General features: G+C 52.9%; 1 protein-coding gene and 1 long non-coding RNA gene across 2 annotated transcripts in view; one reads left to right on the top strand and one right to left on the bottom strand.

Annotated features, from left to right (window-relative positions):
- TECR (trans-2,3-enoyl-CoA reductase) overlaps nucleotides 1-16061 on the top strand; it is a 28201-nt gene that overhangs the window by 1628 nt on the left and 10512 nt on the right. The gene's annotated exons all lie outside the window — the stretch shown is intronic.
- Nucleotides 1-16061, bottom strand: part of LOC102172137 — a 28353-nt gene that overhangs the window by 4826 nt on the left and 7466 nt on the right. Inside the window, exon 2 of the long non-coding RNA XR_001918356.1 lies at nucleotides 14204-14356. This is a non-coding gene — a long non-coding RNA (uncharacterized LOC102172137). The remainder of the gene's footprint in view (nucleotides 1-14203; nucleotides 14357-16061) is intronic.

Raw genomic sequence — 16061 nt, 5'->3', positions numbered from 1 at the left:
TCCTTTGCCCAGCCCCTGGCAACTGTCATTCTACTTTCTGTCTCTTTGAATTTGATCATGTTAGGTGGTTCATACAAGTGTAAGGAGACAGTCTGATTTTTGTTTGTTAGTGAAATACCACTGCTTCTGCCCAGTCCCTTCACTGCTGCTGCTATTACTATTATTATTTTCTGTGGTAATCTACCCAGAATCTTTTGAAACCTTTAATCTAGAAGTCGTTAATGATTTTTGACGTGGCACAAAAATGAGGAGGTAGAATTTAGTAATCTCTTATGCCTCTTTCAACTTTGACTGTAGAGTGAAATTCTTCTAATACAGTTCTAATACAGTTTTACCTTTCGAAGCCTCTCTGTAACCCTAGAGAAAAAAACCACATTCAGTATGAAAGATGGAGGATGGGAGATACATGTGGCCTTTGACAAAATGGAGTTAGTTTTGGTAGTTGGCAGGCAGATAAGGTAGGCCCCTGAGGATCCTTGGGGTGGACACTTCTGTTCTGCAAGCTTGTCACAGCCTTAGGGTAATGGCTTGATCGAGAGGACACTCAAACCCTGTCCCTCCTGAAAGTAGAAGCTTCAAACCCACTGTTCAAAATGACCTTGGAGGAAAAAAATAAAGTTGTTATATTTCCATGTTCTGTGTTATCATTCTCTGCTGACATTTGCCACGTAAGCACTGAGGTGGTAGCTCCAGGCTTTCTGTACAGGAGTGAAATATCTCTCAGCCCAGTTTGCACAGCAGGCTGATCAACTCTATTACAGGTGTTTGTTGCAGATCAGTAAAAATAGCAGAGATTCTTTCCTTCACATTTAACACCTTGAGAAAGACTGTATTTCTATTTGGGACTAAGTCTGTTCTTCCACATCCCTCCACCTGCCCTCCCCTGGCCCCAAAGCAACCCCTAAACCACTGGGTGATTAACACCCCCCAGAAAGACCTTTTTGACTGGGAGAGAGACCTTGGAGATTATGGAGTGTAATTTACGAGAGAGAGAGATGATGCTCAGAAAGGTGCGGGGCTCGCTCAGTGACACAGTGAAGTGAATGAGGGTTGATATCTGATATTTGAGGCAGGTAGGATTCCGGCTGGAGGGGCGATTTTTGCTGCTGTTTCGGTAACAGTTTGCTGACACTGCCATTCTTGGTTCTGTGGTCTCAGAGGAAAATGTGACTCTTCAGCGGCCTTACTGAGACGAGGCAGGTAGGACAGGTATTCTTGGGCCTTTTCCCAAGGAGGTCTTCGGAAGGCAGAGCAGGCCTTGGGATTGTCTTGGGGTCAGAGCAAGGTCATCAAGAGAACTGCTTATCCAAAGCTATATGAAATTTTTTCTTTTTTTTTAAAATTTTGTTTTGCCATTGCAGATGAGAGGTCCAGGTAATGATCCCAGTAGCAGCTCAGCTCTTATCTTGTAAAGGAATATGCTGATTCCTGGGAAGATGAGTCCATCTCAGCTTCCTTGAGCCTGAGTCACTGCCCGTTTCCCATAGCTGGAGCCTCGGAGGCAAGGCAGCCTCTTCCTCCTGGGGTCCGCAATAGGATCTTCCATTTAGGGTCCCATTTAGGTCCCCATTTAGAATCTTCTGCTCTTCACGCCTCCCCTCAAAAGGGTAGCTTTGTTGGTGCTCATCTTGTTAATAATATAATTCTTGCTTCAGCTTCCTCCACAGGAGTAAGTATGTGAAAGTTCTGGAAGTAGAGTTCTGCTGAAGAGGCAATTGTTTGAGCCAGAGAACTGGGTAGGAAGGGGGAAGTAAAGGAGAATGTGGACCCATGTATAATGGTGTCAGAGGTGCTTGGGCCTTATATGGGCCTGGCTCTGCCACTCACTAAATAACTAGCCTAGGGCAGATTACTTAATCTCTCTGAGCTCCTTGGAGCAAAATAATTGTGACAGCAAAGGCCAGTAATAACATTATGAAATTGCTGGAACTACATCATAAGGGGTATTTATAAAAGAGGAGGTGCTGCGCGCAGCTCTGGTTCATTTATTTTAACTGTTGTGCGTGATTTCTTCATATGAAAAGCAATTTAGTTTGATTTACTTGGTCCTTTAATAAATCTCCAGACATCATGTTGAGTAGAAAAAAGCAAATAGCAAAAGGTTTTTTAAATTAAAACAAAAATACCAAATGAGATTTATATGTGTTTTTTTGTGGATAGACACCTAATTAAAGGATAAATTGTAATATGAGGTTAGAAATGTATGGGAATTACACAGTAAGAGGAACCATTGCTTGGGGAGGGATGGAACGGGAGGAAAAGGCCTAGTGAGGGCTTCAGCTATGTCTTTTTTTTTTTTTTAAGGAATCTGTTGTAATAAATAGAGTAAAATATAAATCTGTTTAACCTGGGAGGTGGGATCTTAAGTGTCTGCTGTCTCATGTACTTTTTTCCTTCTGAACCCTTGGGTCCCTTTGAAGTAGAAGGTGAGGGATAATTTGGGTTTTTGTAGCCATCAAGCACTGTGTTAACATGCGGGTTTCTGACTTCTGCACATTAAATTTGGTTCCTGTTTGCGGGAAGGTATTGTGTTTTGACGGAGAAGGCAGTGGCAACCCACGCCAGTACTCTTGCCTGGAGAATCCCAAGGACAGAGGAGCCTGGTGGGCTGCTGTCTATGGGACACGACTGAAGCGACTTAGCAGCAGCAGCAGCAGCAGCAGCAGCATTGTGTTCTGAGATGGGGCCTGCTTGATCTCTTCACTCACACCCTGCTGTGTGCTGCATCCAGCAGGCCTTCTGAAAACGCTTTTGGGATTGATTGTTTATTTACAGACAGGGTGCGAGCCTGGTTATGATCCCCCTCCTTCTGGGTCACTTTTGTTTCCTTTTTATTTGGCTGTGCTGGGTCTTCATTGCTCCTCACAGACTTTCTCTAGTTGCGGCCCACAGGCTTCTCATTGCAGTGGCTTCTCTTGTGGCAGAACAGAGGCTCTGCCTGGCTTCAGTAGTTGTAGCATACCGGCGCAACGGGTGTTCCAACGCATGTGAAATCCTCCCAGACCAGGGATCAAACTTGTGTCCCCTGTGTTGGCAGGTGGATTCTTTACCACGGAGCCACCAGGGAAACCCCTGGGCTTTTTGTTGCTGGATACCAGGGGCAGGTCACATTTCTTGTGTCCTTGCAAAAACTCGAGTTGGATATTCCTCCTTCCTCCATTTTGTGGATAAAGAAGAACCTGAGGCTCGGAAAGGTGAAGGAGCTTGTCCAAGGTCACATCGTGGTAGAGACAGGATCCAGACCTAGGTCTGTCTGTAGAAGAGCCAGAGCCACGGTAATGTTGGGGATGCTGGCAGTGCTGGTAGTAACAGCCACCGGTGGTTACTGAGGCCTGTGAGCACCTGATCAGGTGGGCATCAGGGTTACTTGTACTTAACAGGGAAGGAACCTGAGGCCCAGAGACGTCAGTTAAGTTGCTCAAGGTCATAGAACCAGCAAGCAGTGGTGCTGGGCCTTGGTCTCTCGTTGGCCTGACTCCAGTTTCTGTCCCTGTAACGACTCCCTGCTGACGCTAGTTGGGTTGGTGGCTGTGCTGTGCTGCTCTGAGCACCCAGCATCCCTGGAGGGAGGGAGGGGCCCTCTGGGCCTGTGTGGCCTCCGACAGACCGAGCCCCTCTGCCCTCACATGGGATGGGCTGCCCCTTGGAGTTCCGGAGGTGAACTAGATTGGGATGCAGCAGCCTCAAAGCATGGTGCGCTTTTGGGACCTTTCTTGTGTTGGCGTGTGTCAGACCAGGAGGCTGTGGGGTTGGGGTGGTTTTTAGGCTTTTCTATGCCCTGCAGGCTCTGAGCAGGTGGTGGCTCACATTGGCTATTCTCCTGGCAAGCCCCTTTCTCTGACCCTTAGAATTGGGGCTCTACACTTCAGCCAGTCACCCCCTTGCTTCTTGGAATCTCATTGCCCCCAGGCCTCAGTGAGTTCTAGAACTGTCAGATAAGGGGTGCTTCCCCAGAGCCACACAGTCAGGGCCCCTTTGGGTGGGGTGGTATCCTCCCTGGAAGACAGAAAAGCTTACCAAGCTTTGGGTCAGAGCTAGGTTCAGATCCATAACTGCCCAGCACAAAGTATGGAGCCCATAGGTTCTGTAACCTCTCGAGCCAATTTTCTCATCTATAAAGTGGGGATCCTGGTGGGGGTGTGGCCTCAGTGGCTGACTTTGGCTTGTCTTCCCAAGCTTGCCTTCAGGGACATCAGGTTGATAAGCCTGAAATCAGCAGAGGGCGTGGGCAGGGGTTGTATTTACACCATGGACTGAGGCAGATGCTTCAGGCAGGCCCTCCCTCTTCCCCAATCCCAAGTTACTCATGACCTGCACACCGCCGGGCACAGTGGGCCCTACCTCACAGGTTATCCCCTCAAGGAATTACTGCTCTGGTGAGCATTAGATGGGTGCAGCACAGCAGCTAACATTTGACTAGTTCTGCTGAACTATACCGGAAAAAGCAATGGCACCCCACTCCAGTACTCTTGCCAGGAAAATCCCCTGGATGGAGGAGCCTGGTAGGGTGCAGGCCATGGGGTCGCTAAGAGTCGGACACGACTGAGCGACTTCACTTTCACTTTTCACTTTCATGCATTGGAAAAGGAAATGGCAACCCACTCCAGTGTTCTTGCCTGGAGAATCCCAGGGACGGGGGAGCCTAGTGGGCTGCCATCCATGGGGTTGCACAGAGTTGGACACGACTGAAGCGACTTAGCAGCAGCAGCTGCTGCAGCAGCTGAACTACACCGTGATCCTGAGGCCTGAGAGAGGGAGTGGAGGCGGGGCCTGGGTGGAGGAGGCGGGGCCTGGGTGGAGGAGGCGGGGCTGAGGTGAGGAGGTGGGTGGGAAGAACCAAAGTGGTAAGGTTGGCAGTACGGGTGGTGGTGGGTGGGCGGCTGGACGGCTGGGCGCAGGGTGGGACAGCTGTTGGAGAGACTGGTGAGGGGCTCGAGTGGGGGTGGGGAACCCTGAGCCTGGCAGAGCCTCTTGAGTAACTGGTTCCTGAGCTGTGAGAATGGTGGAGAGTTGACAGCGCTGAGTGTGGTAACGCTGTTAACGCAATTGAGTTTGGTTGGGAAACCCTGTACTTTCACTGACAGGCTTGGCTGGATGAGAAAGGCCCAGAGACCTTGGGCTGGTTGGTCAAGTTCAAGCTAGATCTTAACACCCTCCTGCTGATATTGACAGTGGCAGCTGAGAGTGTTTTAATACCTGGCCACAGCCAGAGCATTGTGACGAAAGTCACTACTGATACAGTGCTCACTCTAAGTGCTTTTTATTTACCAACTCCTCAGAATGAACGTGTGAAGCTGGTACTCTTATCCTTACTTGAGAGATGGGGAAACTGGGACCCAGAGTAGGGAAGCAGCATGAATTCACAGCTGGTGAATGGCAGGGCCCGGATTTTACTAGACCCAAAGTGGGCTTTGCTGTGGGTGGGCCCAAGCGACCACGTGCTGCGGAAGGACTGAAGTGTGGCTCAGTGGCCGTGTCCTTTAAAGGCAGGCCACCAGCTCTACCCTCAGGACAGTTACTTGACTGTCTTGGGACGTTTCAGTTGTCTCATCCGTGAAGCCAGGGTAAAGACACCTGTCTTGGGACTTCCCTGGTGGTCCAGTGGGTAAGACTCCATGCTTCCAATGCAGGGGGCCTGGGTTCCATCCCTGGTCTGGAGCTAGATCCTACCTGCTGTAACCAAAGATTCCGCGTGCCGCAACAAAGATCATCAATCCTGTGACTGCAACTAAGACCCAGAATGGCTAAATAAATAAATAATTCCCCCCCCCCCCTAAAAAGACACCTGTCTCATGGAGCCCCTGGGCCATCTGAAGTGCCAGCACACTGTTTGGTCCGGGGTCAAGGTCCAGATCATTAGGTGGTCAAGGACAGCTGTATCAGTGAGGCCACCTGGAATACTTTCTGCATGTGTTCTCTCTAGAACATCTCCAGATGTGTTAATGAACAAGACCCGGCGGGCTCCTGGAGATGGAGTTGTGCCAAACAGTATGCCCAGAGATGGAGGAAGAAGCCCAGAAGCCCATGATGGTTCTGATGTCACACACCCTGAAGCCACATTTTGGAATGAGCTGTTCTATCCTTCTCTGTGGGACTGTCAGCGAAGTCACAGCGCAGTCAGAACCCACTTTCTAACATCGTGAGAAAGAACCATTCCTGGAAACACGTGCCCAGAGTGGGCCTGGTCCTCTGATGGGACCTCCTTCCTTACAGGCGCACCACTGTGTCTGTTCTTGGCCCTCACCCAGCTGCAGCCAGAGGGTCTCTGGGGAGGGAGGATCGTAGCACTCCGCACCTCAGAACACCCCCCTCAGAGCTTCTTGTCCCCCTCTGCCCCCTGCTGACCTCACTCATTGCTGGGCTGGTTTCATCTCGAGCATCCGCCGGCACATTCCTGCCTTGCACATAAGCCCTTCCCCCAGCCAGAAATGCTCTTCTCTATTGTTCCTGTGCCTGCTTCTCATTGAGAGCTTAGCTTCATTTCATCTTAGAGGCCTTCCTTGACTGTCCTGCTGGGAAGGGACCGCTGCAGCCTGTTCCTCTCCTCTGGCCCTTCCTGGGCTGTGGTTGTGTTTTCCTTTGGGAACCTGATGGTCTTCCTGCCTGGACAGAGTGAGCTCCGTGAGGGGAGGGGCTCTTGGTGTCTTGTTCCTGCAGCTTCCCTGGCACCTGGACGGTTGAGGGAGGTTTGTGAATGGGTGGGTGAATGTATCTTCTGCCTGGGGTCAGGCCTACGGGATGTAGAAGGGTGAGTGCCGTCCTGCTGCAGTGACCTTCTGCCTGGGGTCAGGCCCCCCGGGTGTAGAAGGGTGAGCGGGGTCTTGCTGCACTGGATGAGTCCAGTGTTGCATGTGTTGGGCTGAGGTGGCCCCATGTGACCCATCCTTAATGGTCCTGACCTAGGGAAGTCCGCTTTACAGGTGGTTTTAAGCCCTGGGTCCACCCTGGCCACTGTTCCCTGTTGTCCCCCTCCTCCTGGAACCTGGGCACGATGAGCCCAGGAGCCGCCAAGCCCGCCTGTGGGCCTGCTCCTCGTCTTGGCAGGTTGCTAGCAGCTCCTGCTGGTCTGGACACTTTTCTGTGGCAGGCTCCAGTTACCTGTTCTCCAGCCCATCTCCCATTTTTTGTCCCCTTGGCTGTCCTGGGTCTTTGTTGTGGCACCCGGGCTGTCTAGATGCAGTGAGTGGGCTTGGTTGCTCCGAGCCATGTGGGATCTTACTTTCTGAACCCAGGTCCCTGGCATTGGAAAGTGGATACTTAACCAGTGGACCAGCAGAGAAGTCCTCCATTGTCTATTTACTAGTTCATTCCTTCTGACTTCTTTTTTTCTTCTTCTCGGTATCTGTTGTTTGCCAGGAAAGTGGACTGAATGAACCTTCAGCCTCTACCTTCAGGGTCTCCTCATCTGAGCGGAAGCCTGAACGAAGTCTTCGGGGAAGGGAGGAGCTCAGCTTGGGCAGAGGTCTGGAGGCCAGGCTGAGTGGTTGTGTGATGAGTGATGGGGCTGATCAGGCCCGGCTTTGCAGCGACGTCTGTGGACTCACTGGCGATGGAGGTCCTTCTTCCTGTGGATGTTGCCCAGAAGCTTAACTTTGAGAGAGCAGTTTATTGAGTCCTTGGCGAGTGTTCGCACTGTGGTGTGTGTGACAAACGCGTGAGAGCGGTTGTTCCTTAGTACTGACAACCGTGTTGTGGGTGGTATTCGGCACTCCCTGCGCCCGCCCCCAGTCCAGTGGTTAGAGATGGGCCACGAGCCTCTCAGATCTGTGGGGGACAAAGGGCCTCACAGTAGCTTGCGGTGACTGGCAGGCCGGCACAGCTCTGCCCCTGTCCCTGCTTGAACCAGTCTCTTATATAAGCAGAGCTCATGGGCCATTCAGGTAGCCCGGGAGACTGCAGAGTTCTTGCAGTCTCGGGGCCTTCTGAATTCTTGTTTTCCTCTTTAAAAGGACCAGGGAGCAATGGCTGGGGACCATGCCCATTGTGTGAGGGGCCTGAGGGAACGGTGCCTGTCCTTTGGGTGGGAGTGGGTCTTTCAAGCTGCTGGGGAGAGCAGTGGTAAACAGTCTGCTCGCCAATCACATGGAAGACGCAGATTCGATCCCTGAATTGGGAAGATCTGGAGGAGGAAATGGCAAGCCCCTCTGGTATTCTTGCCTGGAGAATCTCATGGACTGAGGAACCTGGTGGGCTGCAGTCCATGGGGTTGAAAAGAGTCAGACTGAGGACACACACACAGTTTAACCCTAGCATCTGGGGCTTCATAGAGCAACTGGAAGCAGGTTGAACTTGAGGGGTCCAAGAGCTGTAGCTTCTGGTCTTCTTGTTAGGAGAAGCGGTCTCCCAGGACACCTCAAGAAGCTAATCTAGAAGAAGAGGGGTGGGTTGGAGGAGTTGCCGAATTGATGCTTTTCAACTCCAAGTTGCTTGAACCCTGAGTGTTCATGTAAGGATGACATGGAAATTCTACAGAAAGCACTAACTTTGACGGGCAGGCCCCAGTAATATCCCTGCGGTTTGCAGAGCCTGTCCGGTGGGGTGGTGTGAGGGTAACGGCAGAATTCTTGGGAAGATACGTATAGCCTGAAACAGTGTGTTGTTGAGTCCACTCCGGAGGATCAGATCTCCTGCAGTCTCCTGGCTGGAGGTGGTATCCAGAGAGGGACAGGCTGGGGTTGAGCCGGGAAATCCCAGTGCTGGCCAGATTCCGGAGAGTCAGCTCGCCATCCTCAGATCCAGCCATTCAGGTCTCAGCTTGAATGTCACTTCCTCCGAAAGGCTCCCTCTGGGCCACCCAGGCCACACTTGTCACCTTCTCAGCGCTCCTGTTTTGGTTCTCCGGGTGGCACTTAGCACCTTCAGAGAGCTGTTAGTGTGAGGCTGTCCTCTGTCACCCCCGCTGTGGATCAAGTGATTGTGTCCCTGCCTGTTGGAGACCCACGAGAACAGGCTGGGCGGGCTCAGGCAGTTAGCTGCATCGTCCATGTCTCCCCCCAAACTGTCGCACACCCAGCGATCAGGAGGACCCTCCAGCTTGCGGGGTGCCTGGCGGTTCCCTGGAACTGGTGGATTTAACTGAGAGCACTTGTAGCTCCGGTGCGTTAGCATGGGGGCCTGCTTACCTTTTGGTACTTTGGAGCTTGGCCGTTTCCGCCCCCCTGTTTTTGACTCCAAGTTGCTTGAACCCTGAGTGTTCATGTAAGGATGACATGGAAATTCTACAGGAAGCACTGACCTTGACGGGCTGGCCCCAGTAATGTTTCCTGCCAGGCTCCTCCAGGCGCCATCTGAGAAGTGGGCCCTGTGACTGGACGCATTCTGAGCACTGCATCCTGGCTCCCTGGGGCCTCGGTGGATGGCAGCATTTCCCGTCTCCTGGGAACCTGCCCCATCCGGGGAGAAAGCGTGGGGAGGGGTGTCTGTGTGAAGACTCCGGGGCTCATTTCCTCTTGCTTCATTTCACTCTCTCTGCTGGAGCCGAGCTGGCTGAGCCCTGTGGGGTTGGGGGAGGCTCTGAGGGTCTTGACCTGTGAAGCTGCTCACAGGTGACACTGGACAGGGGGCAGGCAGCCAAGGGCAGCTTCCAGCGCCCCTCCTGCAATAGCTGTAGCTGAGCATTTTCTCTTAAACTACCTTCCCCTTTATGGACACGGCTAGGCCTGTTCAGTATTCCAGAAACCCTGCCCTCCTCCATCAGAGTCGTCTTTCACTTGTTAATTACTGTCCTCTCTTTGTCCCACGCTGTACATCTCTCCCCTTCAGCATGTTCATGTTCCTGAAGTTGGGATGCATCTTACAATTTGTATCTGTCCACCCATTTATCTAATGTTGGCATATGTGTCCCCCCTCAAAAAAAAAAAAAAGACTTGGCAGCTTGTTTTGAATCAGTGACCCTTCAGGATCCAGGAATTAGTGCGTCTTTCTCAGTGCTTGCCACCTTCATGCTCTCATCAAAGCCCCCAGGGTCTCTGGCCTGGGTTGTCTGCAAGACTGTCACTGCTTCCACGCTTGTCCCGAGCAGCAAGAGGGTTCCTTCTCAGACCAAACTGGGTTGCGGCAGTCTGCAACCGCCCGTCCCTGGACTCACACCTGGGACTCGTCTCGGCCTCGGTTCCGAGCCTGCTCCGCAGCTGCGCGCCTTTGAGCACGTGGTGCTGCAGCCGGTCTTCTGGTGTTCCTGAGCCCTTCCAACCTGTGTGCTGCCCTGGGGCCTTTGCAGTTTCTTCCGGGAGCCTCATGCTGGCCATCACTTTGGCTTAAGTCGCATATCCTTAGAGAAGCCTTTCCTGACCGCCTCCTGAAGTCCTCTGGGCTCCCTGCCCAGCTCTTCTCTTCCCAACAGCGGGTTCATCCTGACCTCGTGTTACGTAATAGATTCTTTGCCCGTGTTCCCCTTGAGCCTGAGCAGACCCAGTGGGCTGGGGCGGGGGGTGGGTGGTCGCTTGGCCATGGTGCCCCAGCGTCTGGGCCAGTGCCCGGCATGCTGCACACAGGCCTTTCTGTCCATCATCGAGCTCAGCACCCTGCACAGGCCTGGCACAGCGAGGGGCTCAGTCAGTGTTGCCTGAGCAGATGAAGAACGGGAACTTCTCAGCCAGCAGAAGGGGTTCTTGGGGGTTTGAGATGCCCTCCGTGTGTGGCTGAGCCCTTCGCAGGTCCCTGTGTAGGAACCCCTTCCTGGCTCTGCTTGGGCACTGGACACAGTGCCCAGGGCTCTGTGGGCTCCCTGGCGTGGGCCAGGCGTCTGCAAGGAGCACAGGGAGCAGGATCGCTGTGGGGCAGAGCCCTCTGGCTTATGTACAGGAAGGCTTGATGGGCTTGCTCGGAGCTCCTCTGGGCCACGTATTGCCTGGGAGCCTGGCAGCCCCTGGGGCTGAGACTGGACTGGGATACAGACTTCTCTCACACCCTGACTGGGCAGTGTCTGCTGTACTGCGCGTTCCTGGGGACCTGTGCAGGGCTGAGAAAGTGAGCAATGCCAGGCCCTGGGGCCAGGTCACGAGTCACTGCTTTCAGAAAAACAGTGGAATGGTGCCTAATGGTAGCTGGAAGACCTTACAGATATTTCTGAGACTAGGTCCCCATGAGACTTTGGGCCAGTAACTCAGAAGGAGTTCACAGAATTGGGGACTTTTTGCTTTAACAAGACCCTGCCTTTACTCATCTGCTTATTTATGTGAATATGGCTTCTTAGTGTTTACTTGAATAAAGAGATGTCAGAATAAAAGCTCTGTCTCATTCTAGCAATAAGAAATAGTCACCTTGGCTATATGAACTGATTGGGAAAATGGTATATCCATGCCATCTAGAGAGGCAGTGCTGTTAACCTACTGTTGATGGTTAATGTTTAATGATGGTTGTTGATGGTTCATAGTTTATGTTTAGCTGATAATGTAATGATAACTCATCCTGAAGGATTTTCTCTTTACACTTAGAGCCTTAAAGTGAAAGTGAAAGAAAGTGAAGTCGCTCAGTCGTGCCCGACTCTTGGCTACCCCATGGACAGTAGCCTGCACCAAGCTCCTCCGTCCTTGGGATTTTCAAAGCAAGAGTACTGGAGTGGGTTGCCATTTCCTTCTCCAGGGAATTTTCCCAACCCAGGGTTCGAACCCAGGTCTCTCGCATTGTAGACAGACAATTTACCGTCCAGCCTTAGGTCATAAAAATGTTTTTAAGAAATTTAATTTTGATTTGAGCAGTAGATATGATGCTCAGTAATAACCTTCAATCGGGGACTTCCCTGGTGATCCAGTGGTTAAGAATCAGCCTGCCAGATTCGATCCCTGGTCCGGGAATATCCCACATGCCTTGGGGGCAAGGACGCGCATGTGCCGCAACTACTGAAGCCCACGCGCTCTAGAGCCCGTGTTCCGCAACACGAGGAGCCGCTGCAGTGAGAAGCCCGAGCACCACCACAAAGCGTAGCCGCTGTGCTCTGCAACTGGAGATAACTGGTGAGTCACAACGAAGACCCAGCATAGCCAAGAAGAAAACACCCCACAAACCTGCAATCGTGATCCTGTATTTGAATAAAATTCAATGCAGGAGAGTAGCGAATAGAATTCAACTTCAAGGCAAAAAAGGAGCAAATATTAAGGAGCTTGTTTATAGCCTTTTTTTTTTTTTTTAAGTGGAATGATGGTAGAGAGGAAGCTACTTAGGTATTTAGACCCTGGTGAGATTTAACAGAGCCCCATAAATTTCATATAGAATTTGCAATATCTGCAGTAGGCTGGAAATGACATCTTTTGCAGCTGTTCAAGCTCAGGTGAAAAAGTATTGTCAACTTAAAAACGTGTTGGGGAATGCCTTCAATTAGCAAAGTTATTTTAGGGATATGTATGCGTGCTCATGTACTCAGTCATAGTCTGACTCTTTTTCGACCCCATGAACTGTAGCCTGCCAGGCTCCTCTGTCCATGGAATTTTCCCAGGCAAGAATACTGGAATGGGTTGCCATTTCTTCCAGGGGATCTTCCCAACCCAGCAGTCGAACCCACCTCTTCTGGGACTCCTGCATTGGCAGGCGGGTTCTTTACCACTGAGCCACCTGGGAAGCCCCATACATGACCAGAGTTCATAGAGCGCCCAGTTTGCTCACAGAAGCTTCCATGTGATTACAGGAAGGAGGAGTGGGGTTTCTCAGTGAGCCGGATCTCTTTGGGGTGTTCAGTCAGCATTTCAGACTTAACATGTCCAAAACTGAGCCTGGATTCCCCCCACCCCTCAGCCCAACCTCAGCCTGCATATTCTGCGTGCCTCCCACTTCCCCACACCCACCCCTGCCAGTTAATGGCAGTTCCAGGCTTCTCATCATCAGGCCCCAGGCTGTTTGACTCAGCTCTTTCCCTCATGCCTCATGTCCAGGAGTCGGCAAATCATGTCTCTCTGCCTTGGGAATACCTGTGGAATATAACTGCTTCTCATCAGCTCTGCTGCCATCATGAGGCCCAGGCCAGGGATTGGCAGACTCTACCTGGGAAGGGCCAGATGGTAAATGCCCTAGGCTTTTCCAGCCATACCGCCTCTCGACGGCTTCTCAACCCTGCGGCTGTCACAGAAGCAGCCCTGGATGATCCGTCAACCAGCGAGCATGGCTGCGTTCCAGTGAACTTTGTGGATACTGAAATTTGAATTTCATATAATTCCCATGTGCCATGAAATAGGCTTCTGAGTTTTTTCTTAACCACTTAAAAGTGTAGAAATCGTCTTAGCTTGTACAAAAACAGGTGGTGGGCCAGAATTAATCTGTGGGCCATAGTTTGCTGGCCCCTTGGTTTAAGCCATCCTTTATCTTGATAACTTCTTTCTTACTGGTCTTCCGGGTTCCATCCTTATTCCCCCACATATAGTCCAGAGGGGTCCTTTAAGAACTCATCAGGTCACATCCCTCCGCTGCCCAGAACCCCCATGGCTTCCACTTCAGTCAGAGTAGAAGCCACAGTCCTCACGGGGCCTGGGCGACCCTGCATGAGCCATCCGCTCCGTGTCCCCACCTCCTCGCCTCCCCCTGCTACCCCGATCCCCAGCCACAGGAGCCTTGGCTCTGCTGCGTTAGCACACTGAGCAGGCGGCGCCTCGGGGCCTTAGCACAGGGCACCCCTCTGCTGGGAGGCTCTCCTCCAGTCTCTAAGCTGCCCTTTCCTTAACCGCCTTCAGGGCTTGGCTCAGCATCTTTTCGGGGAGATCTTTCTTGACCACTTTATGTGAGACTGCCGGCTCCCTTCACCTGCCACTCCCTGTCCCGTTTTATTTATTTACTGATGTGCTATGCAGCATGTAGGATCCTAGTTCCCTTACCAGGGATCAAACCCATGTCTCCTACAGTGTATGCATGGAGTCTAAACGTCTGGAGGCCAAGGAAGTCCCTTTAACTATTTTATGGTCTGTGTTCCCTGCTAAAATGTCAGTTCCACATGGGCAAGGATTCCTGGCTGTCCTTCCAGGGCTGAACCCCCAGAGCCCCTGACAGTGCCTGGCATGTAGTAGGTATTTAGTCACTATTCAGTCACTGCTTTTACAGTGAGTGAGTCTCAGTGTCCTCACCTGGAAGAGGGGAGTCATAGTAAAGGAGATAATTTGTGTCAGGACCTGCCTCCCCACCTGCACGTTGTGAGTATACAGGAGGTGTTAGCTGTTGCTGCTGCTGTGGGCATTAAGGCCGGCCACGTGGGTCTCAGACTGGGCTGTCGCGCAAAACTGACCTGCCTGCTGCACCTGGGGCTGGGCGTGTTGGGTGCAGGTCGGGAGTCAGCCTGGACGAGCGCCCCCTGCTGGTCAGCGTGTTGTTAGCCTGCGTCCACAGGGCTCCAGCGTCTCCTCCTCTTCCAGCTCCCTGGCCCGACCGCGCCTTCCTGCTGGAGATGCAGAGACCAGATGCGGTCACCAACCTTGACATGGCCAGGGTGTGCAGGGTTGCAGATCTGGGCCATCCTCCCAGGGTTTGGGGCCAGGGACAGTTCTGGAGGATGAGCATTCAGTTCTAAGGAGCAAAAACAGGTGGGGCCCTGTCCCTGGAGCCTGTGACTCCTGAGCCTCTGCTGCCCTGTCTGTAAAGTGGGGTGACAAGGCCAGCTTGAGCTGGTGGAGGCTGGGTGCTGGCACCCTGCCTGACGGCTGAGGGAGGGGGCGGGGACTGGGTAGGGAGCGATTGGAGGGGTTGGCTGAGAGTTTCGAGGGCATGTCAGTCAGTCAGGCCGTCTGTCTGTTGTGATAAGGGTTTGGGGCATCGTCCAAAGGGCAAGAGCCTGTTTGAGGCAGCCCAGGGTGAGTTGGCCACCTCCACCTGTCGCTGGGAACTTTGGAAGCGGTGGGTGCCTGACTCTCCATCAGTGGTCCCTATTTTCTCATCTGCATTGTCCAGGTCAGGGCTCTTGAGGTGGGCTCTGTAGGTGGGCAGGATTCAGGGTCACTGAGCGGGGCCCTTTGCCACACCTGCCATGGGGACGCGCTCTGTCAGGCCCTCTTGCGAGCATTCCCGTGTCAGGGCGCAGGCAGGAACGGAGGCTGGTCTGCCTGTGGTCTCTGCAGCTTCCCCACCCCCACGGCACTGGTTTTCCAAGCTCATTGGTGGCTTTAGCCTGTGGCAGAAAACTGCAAAACAGCTGCTGACCCTGCCTGTGCCCCTCTGGGTGGTGTTGGGGTGACAGGCCCTTTGCCCTTGGCATCTCCTGGCTAAGCAGGGGCCCGGAGTCGAACAGATCAGCCTCCCAGGGACTCTTCCTGGGGAGGTGACTTGTTCTGCAGAATCCAGACCTCTGGAACTTAATGTCAGCAAGGAGCAAGGTGCTTTCCAGATAATCAGGTCCAGGCTTTGCTCTCCCTTTCTTTAGCATTTAGTCCTGCTCTCCAGAATGCAAGTGGTTTCTTTTTTGTGTGTGAGGGTGGGCAGTGGGATTCTTTGGGCCCAAGTTGGCTGGCTCTTACCTAGTTCTGTGCCTCAGGCAAGAGCACCCCCTTTTCCCAGCCCTGGTTTTCTGGGCTGCTTCGCTGGGGTTACAGTCTTTAGTGTACAGGCCCAGGTGATTGTGCAGGTAAAGATCTCAGCACAAGGTAAGCAAGCATCTGATAGACCATACCAGAGGCGGCACTGCCAATGAAATGGGCCCTCACAGTGCAGCTCTGTCCAGGACAGCGCCCTCTGGAGGCCCCGGAGGCCTGTAACTGCCCCCGGAAGGGGTCTGAGCTGTGGGCACCAGTGGGCTGCTGGTCAAAGAGTGTGGTGGCCCTCTCGGGCCCCAGACCCAGAGTCTCGCTGTGTTGCTCCAGTTCCTTCATCTTGGGCCTTCTATGGTCATAGCAACCAGCCAGGGCACCTGGGCACCCAGAGAATGCCCTGCAAGGCTGGCTACTACTGGGCTATGGGGGCCTCCGCCAGCTTCTGGCCTTGGATCCCAGAGCCCAGGGACATTGGCATTCAGACCCTGCCATTAATCGTCTGGCCAGCAGGGGCGGGAGGCAGGAGCTGGCCGCTTGAGGCCCTGGGAGTGGGGGTCAGTCTCTCTGCCCTTCCTACTCTGGGTGACATTCCCCACCTCCCCACTGCAGCACTTCAGGGAGGCT

The sequence above is a fragment of the Capra hircus genome, chromosome 7 (genome assembly GCF_001704415.2).
Source record: "Capra hircus breed San Clemente chromosome 7, ASM170441v1, whole genome shotgun sequence".
Classification (NCBI taxonomy): domain Eukaryota; kingdom Metazoa; phylum Chordata; class Mammalia; order Artiodactyla; family Bovidae; genus Capra; species Capra hircus.
This window is presented reverse-complemented; position numbering and strand designations above follow the sequence as displayed.